This window comes from Aethalodelphis obliquidens, unplaced genomic scaffold, assembly GCF_003676395.1.
Source record: "Aethalodelphis obliquidens isolate GAN/ISIS:26980383/991018 unplaced genomic scaffold, ASM367639v1 scaffold32, whole genome shotgun sequence".
Taxonomy (NCBI): Eukaryota; Metazoa; Chordata; class Mammalia; order Artiodactyla; family Delphinidae; genus Aethalodelphis; species Aethalodelphis obliquidens.
The window spans coordinates 13,991,389-14,008,841 of record NW_020837976.1 but is presented as its reverse complement, the minus strand read 5'-3'; the positions used below and the strand labels follow the sequence as shown (position 1 = coordinate 14,008,841).

Below are 17,453 nucleotides of genomic sequence, written 5' to 3'. Positions count from 1 at the left end.
CTTCCAGGAACAGAAGTCCCAGGGTATACAGTCACTAAGTATGAGATATCCTAAACCAAGTATTTTTTTCCCTTACACTAGCTATGCAAGAAAAATAAATTCCCTTTAGTCTAGCCTCTCACCCATAAAAGATGTGACCTACTAGCTGCTGGAACAAGTCAAATGAACACACTTTTAAAAGATGCTGAAAATGCAGATAATTAGAAGAAGAAACAACACCAATCTCGCTACTATTAGACATCTATAGTTTGTTTACAGTATTTATTATTAGAATTCATTCTTATAAATAAAGCTCTATGTCTATGTTTTGTATTTCATAAGACTTCCTAAGGACTGATTCCTAGAAATTAAATTACTGGGACAAAGAGAATAAATCTGTAAAGGTCTTTCCTAATAATAACAAAAGTAATAGCTAAATACATGTTGCTTAATTGCTTTCCTAAAGGACTGTACTTCCAAAGCAAGAGCAGTTTAAGAACATCCACTTCACAGTGGCCTATTAAGTTTGGGTTATATGAGTGATTTCATTCAAGAGTCAATGTGTAAGCGTAAGACATTAAGGCGTTTGAACAATTAACGGGAACAAAAAACAGAAAGATAAGGCTTTAATCTAAACTGCAAAGGCAGAGAATCATAGTACCAAAAAGAAAAGCCATTCCCTCCAAAAAATACAGTCTGAACATATGATAAAGAACACTGAGCAAAGGTCAAGACACAGCCGTTATTAAGTAGGAGTTAAGCATTTGCTTTTCAAAAGCAACAAGAAGGTGCCATTTACTGCCCTCTGCGGTTGACCACGACCCACGAGTGAAAGTACCGTCTTGGTCGGTCCCACCTGTCTGCCTCCCTCCCTTCCACGTGTGACCCCGACTTGCCCAGAAAAGGACCAGTAGGGCAGGGCACACAGCACCCACTCAAAGGTCTCCCGAGATGACAACTTCCCAGGCTGTAATCAGAGGACTAATTCCAGGGACCCACCGTTCCTTCCCGCATCTACAGAAGATGAAGCTGGAGGAGGCAGCCCTACCCCCTTTTCTAGGAAAAGACGTTTAACGTAAATCTTAAACTGGTGATTTTGTTTTCAACCTCCCCATCCACTGAAGTTAAGGAAACAGAAAGATACAGCACACCGATTTCAAAACAGCAACCACCAAAATTGACAGTCCAATTTAAAATTTAAAAAATAGAGAAAGAAAAGAAAGTCTTTAAACTAGCAACCAGCTGGCGCTCTGTAGACTCTTTGTAGAGTGGATTTTAAATTACAAATTAGAGTAAAACAACAGGAGCGAAAATAAAGAGTAATCAGGGTCACTTTCTGAAGAAAATCTCCAGGACAACCATGGTCCTGACGGGCTTCGGCCGCCCATGCCAGCTGTAATTGCTCTGAAAATCACAGCTCCCCGAGAGGCAGAGCTTTCTTGGTAAAACAAAGCTATGATTACTGGAAAGCAGAAATGCTCAAAAAGAATCACCAAAGGAAAAAAATATTTTTTTCAATCTTCAGATTTACCATATGGAGTCAACCTCTAATGACTAAAGGCAAAATGCATTTTGGGGACACGTTCCCCATGCCACACATTTCCTAGGCACTCCCTGCAGTCACCACATGTTTTTCCAATAACACGTTTATTTTATTATCACAGTTACATTCAACAAAACTCACTCTCTGCAAAACGGTCCTCGTTTCTCTTGCTTCTCTGGAAACTTCCTTGAGCCTTCCCACTTAAAGGACAGTCCTATCACAGTTTCCTTTTATAGTATTACACAATCCAAATTATAATGATAAACTCATCTCTAAACCATATGTTAGTGACTCTGAAATTAAAACAAAATGTAGATTGCCCAGTACTGCAGAATCTAAGATTTGGAAGGGACCTCAGAGGGCACCAAATTCTACTCTCCACCCACTAAAGACGCACCCTAACTCAGCCTTTAGGCTTGTTCAAACCTGAGCCCGGTCTGTCCACCAGTAACCTCTACCCACAGAGGTAGTGCTACCCCAGGGAGCCCCCCAGAACAGGCCCGCTCCTTCTCTAAGACAGTCATGAAAATGAGGAAGAGGCTCTTCACAACCCGGCCAGGTTTCTATACCAGGCCTCCCTAAGCCCTCTGGCTGCCCCCAAATTCTCCTGCGTGCTGTTCAGGACACCCTTCACAGAGTCATGGGCCCTCCTAAGATACTGCTCACAGCGCATTGCAGCCAAAGCCTTCATATCCCTTTGAAAGAATGTAAAGCTTTACAGGCTCTCATCCATATATATAGCTTTATTTTCTGTAAATGTAGTCGAGTAAAACATACAGGTCATCTTTTATAAAAATGTTGTTTTTCCAGTATCTTTCTATACTCGTGTAATAAAATTTTACCCAAGAGGTAGGACATTTATTTCAATTATGTTTCCTCATTTTAGTTGGTTTCAACCTATTAACATCTCAACTTCGTCATATAACATTAGGTATTCCTATCAGCCTTCTATCACTTTCAATTGTTTTGAGGAAGTCCTCCCAGATATAGGACACTGATCTTTTTTTTTTTTAGGTGAAGACATGACAGCATTATGACATCCAGTGAGTCTGCCTGTCCCTTTCTGATGACTCAAAGCAAAAATAAAAACAAAAAACATCAACCAGATTGTTTTTAAATAAATGGTGAGTTCATCTTACTAACATCTAGCCCACAAGGATATTATGAGAATCCCTATCGAGTGTATTCCTAAAGTAAGATCCACCAGCCCAACGTCACCTCCATTCACTCTTAGCTAACCCACGACATTGGTTCCTTGTAATTTTGCAGTCATTTAGAAATTCTAACAATATGCTTATCAACTTGCCCCACATTTTCACTTCTGATTTAATAAAAAAATAAAGCTACTGATTATCAACCAGGTACTGTGTGGAATAGACTTCACTAGAGATTACTGTCAAGCTTATGATTAAAATAAACTTGCTTATTTTCCATTTTTAAAAACTGGCTTATTTGCCCAACCCTACTCTTCTGGCAAATGGAGATCACGCACAATGAAATAACGTGTAATTTAGATCAACACCAATGAGCTGTCAAAGTGCCGTATCTTTGTTCTCTTTCAAATCAAGATCCTTCAATAGTAAAAAGGGACGAAAGCTTCTCCTGTGTCCTAAGGTCTTTCACCTTCACACCCAGAATCTCAAGGTCTCTGGACCCTGAGGTTTAGGGCCTACACAAGGCAACAGCACCCATTGGCATCAGCGAGCTCTTTGGTAGCTCTGAGGTCTGGTCAGGCTCTGCTCCATCATGAGAACAAGCCCCAGAGGAAGACACACAGGTCTGCCAGCAGGTCAGCTCTTCAGATGGCTGCTTCTCTACTTTTCTTGCTGCTAAGCAACAAGGTTCCTCTCCAGTGCTGGCAATGGCATGCTACCTTCTGGATGCTCCAGGGAACAGGGGAGGCCTCTCCCCTAAGAAGCCCCTCATTTCTTCCTGCAGCTCCGCCCTCAATTCTATTGTGCATGCCCCACTTCTTGCCCTGCATGGCGTTTGTCTCCTGTCAGAGCCTCAGACTCCTTTTCACGTTGACTCCTGATTATTTCTCCAATCCTAAGAATTCCTTAATCTGTGTTAACAGGCAAAAAGCAGAGAGACATTCTTGAAAGCCATTCTCCTTCCCCATAGCAAAGGAAGGAGCTTCATCTGTAACAGATGTAACTGATGCTGCTTTCAAAGCACAAAGGCAATAAATATGGAGGCCCCTCTGCAGTATTTCGGTTGCTTGTAAGAAGTGCATCCTGTGTGGCTCCTGCTGGGACCTGCCGTACAAAACTGGGTATTTTCTTCACCCATTTTGGCTGGGGCTCTGAATCTCATTAGGTATACATCTATCTAGTTCTTCAGCTCCTATTTCCTCCTGAAGTTTGCTAATTTTTTCAGATGGGTAGCAATTAGTACTGCGCAAGGTGTCACTCCCACCCACCTCCTCTAAACAGACACAACAGGTGCACACAACACCCTGAAAAACCTACGCCTCACAGCACTGCTTCTCACAGCAGAATAAGTTACCTACATGACACTCCAGCCACTGCTGGCCATGCTACTTCGTCAGAGTTCCTGGTGGCAGGGGCTTCTGGGAAAAACAATCTCTAATTTCTAATTGGACCTCAAAACCCTTCATGAGGTGACACTTCCTAGGCCAAACCTTCATGCAGCAGCATGGCATGTCTCTCTCTTTATTCCAAGCAACGTTGGCACTTGGCCCCTTAATTCATTTAACATTCTCATCTCAACTGACTCCTCCTGAAACATATTTTAAATTTCACTAGACAAGCCTGGGATGCCTACTCAGACCACACCATCTTTTGATGATGTAGTCTCACTACCTTGCTTGAAAATGTTGACACCTGGTGACCCCATCGATCTGGCCACAGCTGACAGGACCAGGGAAGAACACCTGACCTAAGGGAACCAGTCATGTTCCTCCTCCTAAAAATTGATTCTGAAAGTGAGAAAGTGTGAAAATTTCTTATTGAAAGCCAGAAAGTGTAGTATGGTTCCTTGAGTGGCCATTCTGATGCCATGTTCAAAGAGCAAACAGGTCCAGTCGACAGAGAAAACTAGGGTGGGGCACTGGCCCCAGGAGAAGGAGGGACGAGAGACCATCTGACAAGACAGGCAGACAGACCTGTTGGCCGAGGATGTCCCATTGCCATACCCTCTCCCATGATGCCCTGCTCCTTCTGCCCTTCTGTTCCATGAGACACCCCTGCACCCTCACAGCAAACCCCCTCTACGGAAGCAGCCCTGAGTGGGGCTCTGTTCCCCACAAGTGTGAGCCAAGAACGGAAGAAGGGCATTTTCAACTTGCCAAGACAAAGAAAGAGAGTGATGGATTCAACAAAAGTTTCCTTCATGCTTACTACACAGACATGCTTACCACTTTACACATGCTGAGGGGTGGGGGGAAAGGATACATGTGACCCCTGCCCCCTAAATATTTATCATCTGGTTGGGCAATCAACAGTAACCCAAGACAGAATTAATGAAAAATAAAGTCATGACATATACCCTAGAAATGAATTTCAGAATAACTGACAACCACAGCTATGGACGCTCCCTGAAGAGGCTTGTCGAGAGGGTCCAGAGCAGGTGAGCGGGCAGTTGCTCACAGGTTGAGAGTTCATCTGGGACCGAGAAGGATGACTAGGTTTTGGAGAGGCAGGAAAGCCAATGTGCAAAATTGAACACTTCCTAATTGTGATCCACTGGAAGATACATATCTGTAACATCTCTCGTTCAACACCTATTTTGCATCCTAATATCCGAAAACGATTACTTTTCAGAAACAATGAAAAAATCAGTAATTACATTCATTGTGGATAAACAATTCATCCAGTGACTGTGGCTGCAAAACTTCCTAATTTAGAATAACTTATTAACCATGTATCGTATTTTTACGGGATAATTCAAACATTTTACACGTTCACTCATCCATCCATCCACCTACCTGTTGCACAGACACTTGACTGAGTGTACCAGACTCTGGGCCAGGCACCAGGAGCGTGAATGTGGAGAAAGGATAGCCTCAATCCATGACAATCCTTGAACTACGTGGACAGTCTGCCAGTGGTTGCGAACCAGCGTACTGAATGCATGAGAGTAAGATCGGCAAGGATCTGGGTAACAGAAAACGAGACAACTAAATTTTGCCTGAGGGATTTTGAGAAGTCTTCCCCAAGGTAATAAGACTGAACTAGATTCTGCAAGAAAGAAAGGGGTGGTGCCTTTGGGAAGAGAGAAGAGCATTAACTGCATTATTATATGAAAACACAAGGGGTATTCAGCATTGGAGAGAGAAGCGCTTGTGTGAGTTGCCTGTGGAGGTGGCAGGACACTGACCACAACAGCAGACATGCCAAGAATCATACTCAGCAGACAACAGGAACCAGGAAGGATTCTTTTTTGGTGGAACAGAGACAGGATCAGATCTGGTTTTGAGGAGAATCCCTCTGCTGGCGATGTGATCGTCCTTGTCTCACAGTTATTTTTTAAATCATGTAAATTGTGGCAACTTGGTAATTGGTTTCTTTTCTAAGTAGAAGATCTCCATGATTCTAAGTACACATGTATTTTTATTAAGCTTTGTAGGAACTTAAATATTTCGGTCTCAAATCTCCTCCCACATTTTTTCTAGAAACACACCTCAGCGTGTGCCTTATTTATAATGGGAAAAGCAAAGACTGTGAAGACAGATCTGATTTCAGATCCTAACTGTGCTACTTCCTCGCTGTGTATCCTCATTCTAAAAATAATTGCCACATTGGTTGGTGGCTGAGGACTAAACAAAGCCACTTACTGACTGTGACTTTGTGCACATTCTTTGAGTTTTATGGAAAAGGAAGGTAATATGAGAACCAACCTCAGGGGTACTGTAAAGGTTAAATGAGACAGAAGGAGTAAAAGCACTTACCACAAAGCCCAGATCCAAAATCATTAGTTACCAGTACAATGTATAAAAAGCTTTTGGTCCAGCACTTAGAATGAAGTTAAGAATTGAATAAATTCTTAAGGAAGGTAGTTCCTCCCTTCACGCAGTGTCTGTGCTTTCTGCTTCTTTGGGTGTGTGGTCTCCTTTCGATGTAGAAGGCACCTTCCAAGGCGCCTAGCCGATGGCTGAGAAGCCCACTACATGAAGCAGTCTAGCACCTGCTCCACCGCAATTCCTCATGCTCTCCTCACCTGGGTACCAACCGCACTGTTCTTTCTTACTTACATCTCCATCACCCCCTCCTGAAGGGCAGGACACAAGTTTTCTTAACTGGAATCACCAGAACCTAGTGTAATGCTCTCAGTGCACGGAAGCATGGGCTTTGGCTCCAAAACCTGAGGTCCGCCACTCACCAGCTGCACAACTGTCACGAAGTTACCCTCTCTGGGCCTTAGTTTCTTCATGTGAAAGTTGAGAGTAAGAGCTCCTACCCTATAGGGTTGTTGTCAGAATGAAATGAAATAATACACATACACTGCTTCCCATGATTGCATCACAAAGTTCCATGTATATGGATAAGTGTGTACACACATATACGTCTATATCTATAGTTCTAGCTAAGAGTTTTACATGCATACTCAATCCATGCCTTCATTTACTGAGCACTAACCATATACATAGTTTAAACATACATGACAGGTGCTGAAGCAATGATGCACTGACTCTGAAATTTCAGTTAAAAAAAAAACCTTGGGTCCTTCCTAACAACTGATCGAAAATATCTTTCTGGATTAAAAAAAAAAGTTCCTTTAACATTTATTAAATTATTTTGGAGTCAAACACCATCATTAGGATCTCTTCTTTTTCACTATTTTTACTAAATGAACATAACCCTTTTGTAGGTCTGACCACTTTGGCTATTATCCTGATTGTTCTTACTTTAATTGACTTTGAATACATTATTAGAATGTTTCTTCTCGAATCTAAATTTTAAAAAGCTCTGTGACCTTTACCCCAAATTTCCATCCCTGCCTCCCTTGATAAGCTCTGTCAGCCAAAGAGCCAGATGTGTTCGCCAAACTCAAATGCAATACTCTATCCCTTAACTTTAACAACCTCTTTTTTAACAGAACCATTCATTTGCTATTTGCAGTAAAAAAAATCTGGTGATTCATTCATTCAACAAATATTTGTTGAGTCCCTGCTCTGTGCCAGACACTGAGAAGATGCTGGGGATGCGAGAGTGAGCAAATGATCAGAAGGCCCTGCCCCCCATGAACTGATATGGGGGGGAGGTGCAGGGAGACACAAGACAATAGACAACAAACACAACAAGGTCACGGTACTCATGCTGTCAGTTCTGCTGTAACACCACATAGGCGTTCCTGAAAATCACCATGCTATGCAAAGATCACTTACCAAAAACCAAAGGGCATAAGGGGGGAAAAAGACAGGAACCTAATAAACGCTATAGCACAATTTTATACATGCTGAATGGCTAAGAAATACATAAGCGCTACAATCACTGTGGCATTTTACTGAGGGAAAAAATCTGAAGGGTACTGGTGGAAGTGGTTACCAGAGGGGCTGCAGCTCGGGAGTCGTTGTGGGGTGTCAAGGAAGATGATCAGAAATCAGAGGAAAGCTGTAACCACATGTAGGCAGAGTGTGCCTCAGACAACAAGACATGAACTGAGACAGCTGGGAGGTGTCTGAGGCGTGTGCATGTGTGCATTTTGTGTATTCCCACGTGGCTTGGCTCAGCTCAGTGCAGTTTTCTGAGCTTATCTAGTGCTTTTGCAAAGAAAATTTCACATAAGCAAATTTGAAACTCATGTTATACTCAAATTGTTCCCTAATATGTCAATCATGTTAGAACGAATGTATGTTTTAAAAACAAATGTTATACAGAACTGAGTGTATAACATAAAGAGATAATTGCTGTGAAAAACTACAGCAGGATAAGGGAAACTCAGAGTGGGGATTTTGTTTAAATTTTTGCTGTATTATTCAATACCACTATATTCATTCTATACCAGCTGTTCATAAAAAACGCATGTGCACTGCATTTATCCGTGAGCCTGTGATCATTCTGGGACGACTTCTACCTTCAGAAGCACATGCTTTTGTCACACGGCCTCAGACACTGTGCCCACCACCTAAAGCCCTTCTATGGGGTCTCGAAGAACTTTCTACTATTATTCACTATTATAAAGCAATATGATTCAATGCATTGAAAAGACAGCAGAGTATTTCCAAATCAGCCCCTCTGTGTGATTAGTGACCCCGAATACATTCTTTGCATCCATCATCATTCTAATTCTCACTGTGTGTTCAGGGACTCTCATCAGATTCACCCTGGCAAAATGCAGTTAGGCTGCCTTTTCTTTACACTTTCCCAGTGGTCAAAAATGTGGTGAGATGATTTCAGCTGTTCCACATACTTTGAGAACTTCACCCAAATTGAACTCAGCCCATTTCCAACCTCCTTTCCCATGCCTGCTCATTCCTTCTTTCTAACCCAATCTAATCTCTAACAAATTCCAAAACTGGAATCACAGCTTTAAATCATAAATATTGCAAATTTTCTATCATCAATGTGTATTGCTCTTACTCCTAGAAAAAAATTTCATTACTTACATTTTAAAATTCATAGCAGAATGGGGATTTGGACACCATGCTTCAGGAGGTGGGGAAGCGGGCAGAGGGAGGGGCCTGGGGGGCAGATGCACTGTAAACCCCCAGGAGGCTGGGAATGGCAGGGAAGCTGGGGCAGTGGGAGACCCAGGAAGGCTCCCTGGGCTGATTTACCAAGCCACCAACCCCAGCTTGGTGGTTTCGTGTCTCATGTTAAAATGATGTCAATGTTCATTCTTCTCTGTTCAGTGTTAAAAATACTAAAAGATGTAAGCTGATTGCTCATCTCCCTGATACATCCTTCCTACATGTCTGATAAAGACAGCTTCCATCAGTGTTTAATTTAATCAGATCTAATTCACCAAGGGCTTACTCAGGGACTCTTATGTTTTCTAATTTGAATTGGATCCTCTTTGTTTCTCAAAAGGCTTTTTCAGCCAGGGCTGCTGCTGGGGGATTAAAGCAAGGCACCCCTCTGGGCAGCCTGGAGGGCGACCTGGATCCCAGGCCGATCACACGCCATTGGGCAGGAACTACAAGCACTGCTGTCGGGGGGCGGGGGGCTGTCTTACACGAAACCAGGACTCAGCGGGTCCCCTGCACTCTTGGGAAGCACTGCTGTCACATTTCTGATGGTGCTCTCAAACCCGCACATAGAATATGCTTTTTGCATCATTATTTGATGCGTGAAGACATATTCCAACACATTTGAATTGACCAACCTCAAAACCTCAAATCGTTGGTGGGAAATGAGAACAAGTCCTGTGGAAGGCAACTGGGCAAAATCTATCAAAATTATAAGCGCACAAACCATCTGACCCAGCAATCCCACCTCCCGGAATTTATCCTACAGATAAGCTTGTACATGTGCAAAATGGCACACATACAGTTATTTACTGCAGCATTGCTTCTTATGGCCAAGAAGAGGCAACAAACCAAGGAGATGGATTAAATAAAGGTTTCTACATACATGTGATGGAATATTATGCATCTGTCAAAAAAGAAATAGGCAGCTCTTTATTTACTAGCATGATAAGACCCTCAAAAATTACTAAGTGAAAAAAAAGTGCATATGACATGTTACCTTTATTATTTTAAAAAGGGGGATAAATTATGTATTCTTCATTCATGCATTAAAAACACAGGGAATTAATAACACTGACTACATGAGGTGGCAAATTGGTGAGCTTTGGGAGTGGGAGTAGAGAACATGGCTGGGGTACGAGGGCAGGATATTTTATTATACATCGTTCTATACTTTTCAAAGGTGCAGCCATGTGGCTGTGCCACCTTTTCCCCAAAAGTTAAATTTAGAGTTTAATTAAAGAACTTTTAAAAATTAAAATAAAAATCACACACCTTGTTGAAATGCCACCCCGCTCCAAAACTGACAGTTGTACACTGATCTAGGAGTGAGGCTTGGGGTGTCCTGGGATCCATGAGAGCCCTGCTCCTCTCTTCCTGGCTCTACCCTGGCCCACAGTCTCCCCACCGATTCCTATACTGACCCCTTCAGAGTTCTCCTTCTTCAGGTAGCACACTCCCTCCTCCTGTTACCCGCTCCCTCTGTGCTTATCCGCATAGGTGCTGCCCCCCAGAAACCAGCATGGCCCGGCTGTCCCCTAGAACTGGCACGTGGCCCCAAACCACCATCAACACTCACAGCAGCCGTGGCCAGATATCAATGTTGCATGTCACTACTGTCTTCTTGTTGACTACTGATTCTGGAAAATTATTCCAGAAAATCCGCTAGCGACTCCCACTGGACTCAGACCCACACTCGTGTGCTCCACAGTACATATCACCTTTATTGCTCTGAAACATTTTCTCAAGGGAGAAAACATTGAAGCCAGTCACCACTCCACTTCTGTTCTCCATTCTAACATTTAACCCATACAAAAAATTCATTATATACAATCTCAGTCTTGTTTTAGACTTTAAGATCCTTACAGCGTTAGCTCCACAAACTCTTGGTTCGACTGAAGTTAAGTTTTCAGGGCCAATTAACTTTATCAAAATGAGAAAGGTCTCACAACAGGAGCTATCCAACTTCCTCACCATGTACTGTTGAATAAGTATTGATATTTGAAAATTTGAAGGCATCTCTCTTTTGTTACCTAAGCATAAAAGTTAGATTTAGTTTAATTGTGTGCATTTCCTCACACACGAATGTCACTTGGCAAATCAACCTAATCTATATTTTCATTTAAAAAAATTGTTCTAGTTTTTGAAACATGCTCAGGAATACTTTATTAGCTTATTATCAGAATACATTTTGATAATAAGCTATTAAACCTTAGTGAAAACTAAGACAGTTGAAAGGCCTGCATGCCGGTTCCAGGAGAACCTGTGACGGTGACACTCCTGATGGCCACTCCTGGGCCTGGGCTGACCCGTGGCTGAGTCATGGCCATATTTAACCTCTCCATTTGTCTTTTGGGTAAGAAAGGGATGGGGGTGAAAGAGACACGTGATAAACATCAAAACTCGAGCACTACTGGAGTCATCAGCTGAAGTGAAAGGCTGGTAAGACATGTCCCCACTTACTATTTATACCACGCCAACTACATACTGTCCTGAACTGCCACCAGACCTCAGACCCCGACAGTCATAAAGCTGCTGGAATGGGAAAAGAATTTATCAAGCATCTCAGCTAATCACAGATAAGCTAAAGGACACTAGCCAAATACTAGGGCTCCTGCCTGACCCGTTCCCAGAAGCTGGCTCTTACTTTAGGCCAACACTGCGTTTAAAAAACCCTAAGTGTGAGGGGGAGAAGTATTTAACACCAAATTCTGTGGTTATCTAAAGTCTTGTTGATAAAACCAGCTGTCCCGCACTCACGAGGGTCAGCCACAGGTAAAACTGTCTCTGAGCTTCTTTGTTTAACAGACCCGTTCCCAGGCCCACCTCAGATCCCTCAGGGCCACCCTCCCGGGGCGGCACGCACAGGCACCAGGCACAGGCACCAGGCACCACCACGTGTGGGCAGAGAGGCACTTACAAGAGTGCAGTCACGCTGGAGGGGGCAACACTGCCCAGGTGGCCAGCAGGAGGTGCAAGCCCAGGTGGGCGCACGACATTCCCTGAGTGTTTGCAGCTGGTCCATGATTCACAGGCCATAAGGCTCAATCTGCATGACACCTGACTGTACTTGACAGCCACAGACACCCCCAAATTGCGGCCCGTCTGCTTTCAAGTATGCACCGTCAATTAATTCAGCTGTGACGTGAGCCTGGCACCGCCGTGGCAGACCAAGGGGGTGCGGACGGATCAGTATAAACCCACGACAACTGTAAGGAATGTCCAGGGCCACATCCTCCCTTCCCAGCCTCTGCAGGACCGGCCTCGGGAAGAGCTGAGCCCCGGAAGAAACAGAAGAGTGAACCAAGTGTAACTTAACACGAGAGTCTGTTGGGAGCCGTCTGACCCCTCCGAAAGTCACGTAGGCCAACGTCTTCTTCAAGAAAAGGGGCAAACCCTTTCTGAGTCCTATTTTTAGACCTTCCCAGTAGCCTGTGCTCCAGAGCGAACACTCCCCGAGCAGGCGAATTCTGTGAGTCGAGCATCTGCTCTTCTTGATGTGGAAAGGAAGGCAAGACAGAATGCGCCTTCCTCCCCTCGGCTGTGTTCCTCCCTGGCCACCCAGGACAACGCTGGCCCAAGGAAGCCCTCCCGACTCTGACGTCCATCAAACGCACCAACTGGCTATTTACAGCCGCCCCGTTCACCCGTTACTCAGGCACTTAAAAGAGCATGACTCCTAATCCCGGGGGCAGCACAGATGCTGCTTTGCCTTGAGCCTGTGCTCTTACAGGAAACCTAAACATTAAAAATAACAAGCTGCTACAGGGTAACTACGGAGTATCAGCATTCTTTCCTTCCATGGTTTATGTCAACTCAGGAAAACATGTGTGAAGCATCTGCCTTCTTATTTAAACAGAAAGCAAGAGCTCAGATTGCCGGACTGTGGTATTTTATGCACAAACCCAACAGCTAAATTGGGAGCCGCATCCATGGGAGGGGCACACTTGACTCGGGCCACCACAGCTGCCCTGGCCACCAACTGCCCAGGAGGCCTCCACTTGAACCGAAGGGGAGACAGTCAACAACAGAGCACAGCCAAATACACAAAGGAAAGAGTAAGACTTCCTGGTGACTGCAGAGCCAGAGAGCCAGAGTCCAAAGTCCTGTTGACTACGGAGAAGACAGCAAAGGATAATTATTTTAAAATTCCTTTGACTGCATCCAGTGCTGTTTCACAACATTTTCCTTGAATTTGATACTGGTAAGAATTTAATATGTGTATGGCCAGACCTATTTTAAAATGAATAAACCGTAATTTTAACATTAGAAGTTCTTCCTCCAGCTCTATACTTTTTCTACCATTCTCCTCCCTCTGACACGGAGGATTACTTCCCAGACCGCTGTTTCAGGCCTCTTTATCAAAATGAAATTCCCATTTAGCAAGAGTGTGTGGATTCTGACTAAAGGGTCTGACTTGTGTCACACCGTAAGAGCCAGGCAGCAGAAGTAAACACGTCACATGCCTTTCCTGCACACCTTTTTCGTCATAAACGTAAACTTTCCTATCAATTCAGGTCCGCGGTAATATTCCCAAGCCCCAAAGTGTCTAGTTCTTGAGGACAAAGCGTCCGAACTCACATAGAATATCTTTTTTTTTTTTTTGCAGTACGCGGGCCTCTCACTGTTGTGGCCTCTCCCGTTGCAGAGCACAGGCTCCGGACGCGCAGGCTCAGCGGCCATGGCTCACGGGCCCAGCCACTCCGCGGCATGTGGGATCTTCCCGGACCGGGGCACGAACCCGTGTCCCCTGCATCGGCAGGCAGACTCTCAACCACTGCGACACCAGGGAAGCCCCCTGGAATATCTTGAAATTGCTTTTACAAAAGCAACATGGATGCTTTCTAAAACACTGCAGCAGAGGATAAAGCACTTTATTCAATCTTTCTACCCCAAAAGTCTTTACTTGGACTTAGACAAACATTCTGAATCCTAATCTCTGTGCAATTCCTCTTCAGAACACATGAAAATGTGGAGCCGTCGTGAACATCTAAACTCTTGAGAGAGCCACCACCACGCTGAGCCTAATCAGAAATGGGTACATTTGTCTAGATGGATTGAAGGTGCAGCATTTTCAAATACCAAATGACCACCCACCTCCAAAGTGTCACTGAGGTGAAAACTAAGGAGTCTCACTGTTAGTGGGAAAACCAAAGAAAATGATCACATCTTACAATTCATACGATTATATGTGTCAATATGCCCAATGCTTTTCCTCTTTTGTTAAAAGTAACATTTTTCAGCCTAAATTTCATCAATTTGGTGGTAATTGTTATTTTTTTTTAAAAAAGCTCTGCAAACAGAAAAATTTTCCGGGACAGTTAATAGTAGTTGATTGGATTCATGTCCAGGAAATGGAAAGCTGGTAAAAGAAGTTAAGGCCAACATTATAATCTTCTCTAAGGCAGTTCATTTGCTGAGTGACTTTATATTTTTCCAAATATCTGGGGAGGGAATGTCACTGGAAGTTTCCTATTTGTCTTCTTCGACAATATATCTGTCCTCTCTCGACAATCCCTTGCTGGCTCAGAAATATACACAACAGCAATAAAAGACAAAGCATGTGGTTATGGAAAGAGGTTTCTAAGATATATAATCTCAAGAAACAAAGGCATGTGTATATATATTCTGGCTCCTCCAGTACCTCTCACCCAAGGGGGGAGGAACTGAAACAGAATTAAAGAAGTAGACCTCTCCGTTTTGAACTGCTTCTTGACAGAGATGACAAACCCGGGCAGCACAGGAGACAGGAGGTGGAGATGCCACTGCAGGCAGAGGGAAGGGCAGGGGGAGTGGAGAGAGGACCCTGGCCGGCAAGAGGATGAGCCTGTACTGTACACCAGTCTGAAGGTAAGGCTGAGGGGTTCACCTAGAAAGGCTTTAAGCAGCAGAATGTCCTGGTCAGGGCTGCATTTCAGGGAGATCACCCTGCAAAGTGTGTGAAGGGCTGGCAGAGAATCCCACTGGAGGAGAGGGACCCCAGGGAGAGTGCCACAACCATCCTCCATGCCATACCTCCGTACCACCAAATTATGGTGGTATGGAGTGGAGAGAGAGGGCTCATGGGAACAACTTCACAAATCAAAATTATATATTCTTTTTTTTTTTTTTTTTTTTGGCCACGCTACACAGCATGCAGGATCTTAGTTCCCTGACCAGGAATTGAACTCGTGCCCCCTGCAATGGAAGCACAGAGTCTTAACCACTGGACTACCAGGGAAGTCCCCAAAATTATATATTCTTAATAAGTAGAAATTAAAGATTAAACAAAATAAGCGCCATTGACCAAACAGTTGTGCAAGGATTAATGAGTAAATTACGGCTCACTCAGTCACCTGTGCCAGGTGAACAAAGATGTAGACGAAAATGCCCAGGACAGGGGTCAAGGACTCGTCACGCTTCCTAAGTGACATCCAACCCACCTTTTCATGTTTCAGAGTAATGACAGATGGTATCAACCTATATATATGACACTCAGACATTTATGTGTTTGAGATCTGTTTGAAAAGCAAATTTATTTAATTTATTTCCAAGTAAAACAGTAGAGAAGCAAAGAGATCACTTGATGATCGTTTGTTTGGATCAAACTTCAAAGAGACCAGATCCCTTTCTCTTTCTCTTGTGGGGATGCTGTGACACGGAAAGGAGAAAGACCAGCCTTATTACGCAGTCTTGGAAAAACTTGTTAGTGAGACAAGAGCATCCGTCTGAAATTAAGAATATACAACTGAATGTGCCCCAGAGCTCAGTATTTCTTTTAGGACTGAAAAAGCATGCTGATCATTTTAATCCTGTTGGAAATGACTTACAGTGTTACTGGGGCTTATGCTAAATATAGATACACTGCAGCCTGGTAAACTTTTAAAACATCAACCAATTAAGTATTTATTGCCTGGATAAAACAGTTCGAATGAAATGAAGCCTAAAAGGAACCACTTGTCCTCAGGGACAGACTGAATCATAAGTTTTAATGATGTATGAATAAATCCTAGCACACCAAGAAGATTGTTAAAGGTCAACATTTCTTCTTAATCTTTTCTTTCCCTTTCGCTTGCTGAATCAGTTCTCATCCTACACTGCACTTCTTGCTGCTGTGCCTGTGTATCAGAGGAGCCTCAGTGCTCCCTTCTGATTTGACTTCGCTGATTTGTTGAGAACTAAGAAATGAGGTCATAAAGCTGACAGAAATACAACTGACCCTGGAACCTCACAGGTTTGAACTGGGAAGGTCCACTTATATGTAGATTTTTGTCAACAGTAAACCCTACAGTACGACACGATTCACCGTTGGTTGAATCCACTGATGCAGAACCACCTTGGAAACGGAGGAACTGGGGGCCGACTATAAATGACACTCAGATTTTCGACTAAGCAGAGGACTGGTGCCCCTAATCCCCACGTTGTTCGAGGGTCAACTGTAGAGGCAAAATAAGAATAAACAAGTGCCACGTGAGAGCCTTTCCTCTGTGAACGTGAATTAGCACTAACACACAGAATTTCAACAGCTGACTTTTATTCTCCGATTGCCCTGGTCGTCAGGGCCTGTCCCCACCTCCGCCTGTGCTCACATGAGACACGCCGCACTCAGCAGAGGCCCCGCATCTCCCTGAGACACCGTAAAGATCTCCCAGCCAGGAGGCCCAGAAATGGAGACCGTCAACATCCCTCCCCCGCAGTCCCTGCTCCCCGGGCCCGCAACTCCCCTCTCCTGATGGCCAGGTCCCTTGGCTACTCAGGCTTCTGTGTCTTGCCCGGGGCAGCAGCCTGGGAGTAGGCTCCCTGCCCCACCCCGACCAGAGCATGAGGCAGGCCTGCAGTGCCCGGAAGTCAGGCAACCCCCCAACACGGTCCTCCAAGCCCGGTGCTGCCACCGCCAGCCAAGTGCTCTCCTGAAAGCTTCAACTTGACCTCTGGGAGCTTCCTTCTTCCCATGCTAAACCCACCTCTCTGGTGGAGTGTGCGAGTTAAAGAGAATGCTCGAGAACACCCCACCCAAGCCCAGCCCACAGAATGTGCTCAATAAACATTAGGGGTAGGCAGGGCGGCTACTGTCACCCTCGTTGTCATCATCACAGGCAGCCAGCTGGGGCCCCTGGATCATCCCCCCACAGCCCAGCGTGTGGCTGGCACCAGTGACTGACTGGGGATGAGCTGACGTGGGTGGACAAGCGTTTGGTGGCTTCAGGTGAGGAGGGGCTCCCCTCGCGCTTTCCCGGTATGGCTTGTCAGTACTGCTTCCACCTTTGGCTCTGAAACTCACTCAGCTAAATATAATAATAT

The 17,453-nt window shown here is 44.3% G+C and overlaps 1 protein-coding gene across 4 annotated transcripts in view; it reads right to left on the bottom strand.

The window, feature by feature from the left end:
• Positions 1 to 17,453, bottom strand: part of FHOD3 (formin homology 2 domain containing 3) — a 494,073-nt gene that overhangs the window by 358,714 nt on the left and 117,906 nt on the right. The window lies entirely within an intron of this gene.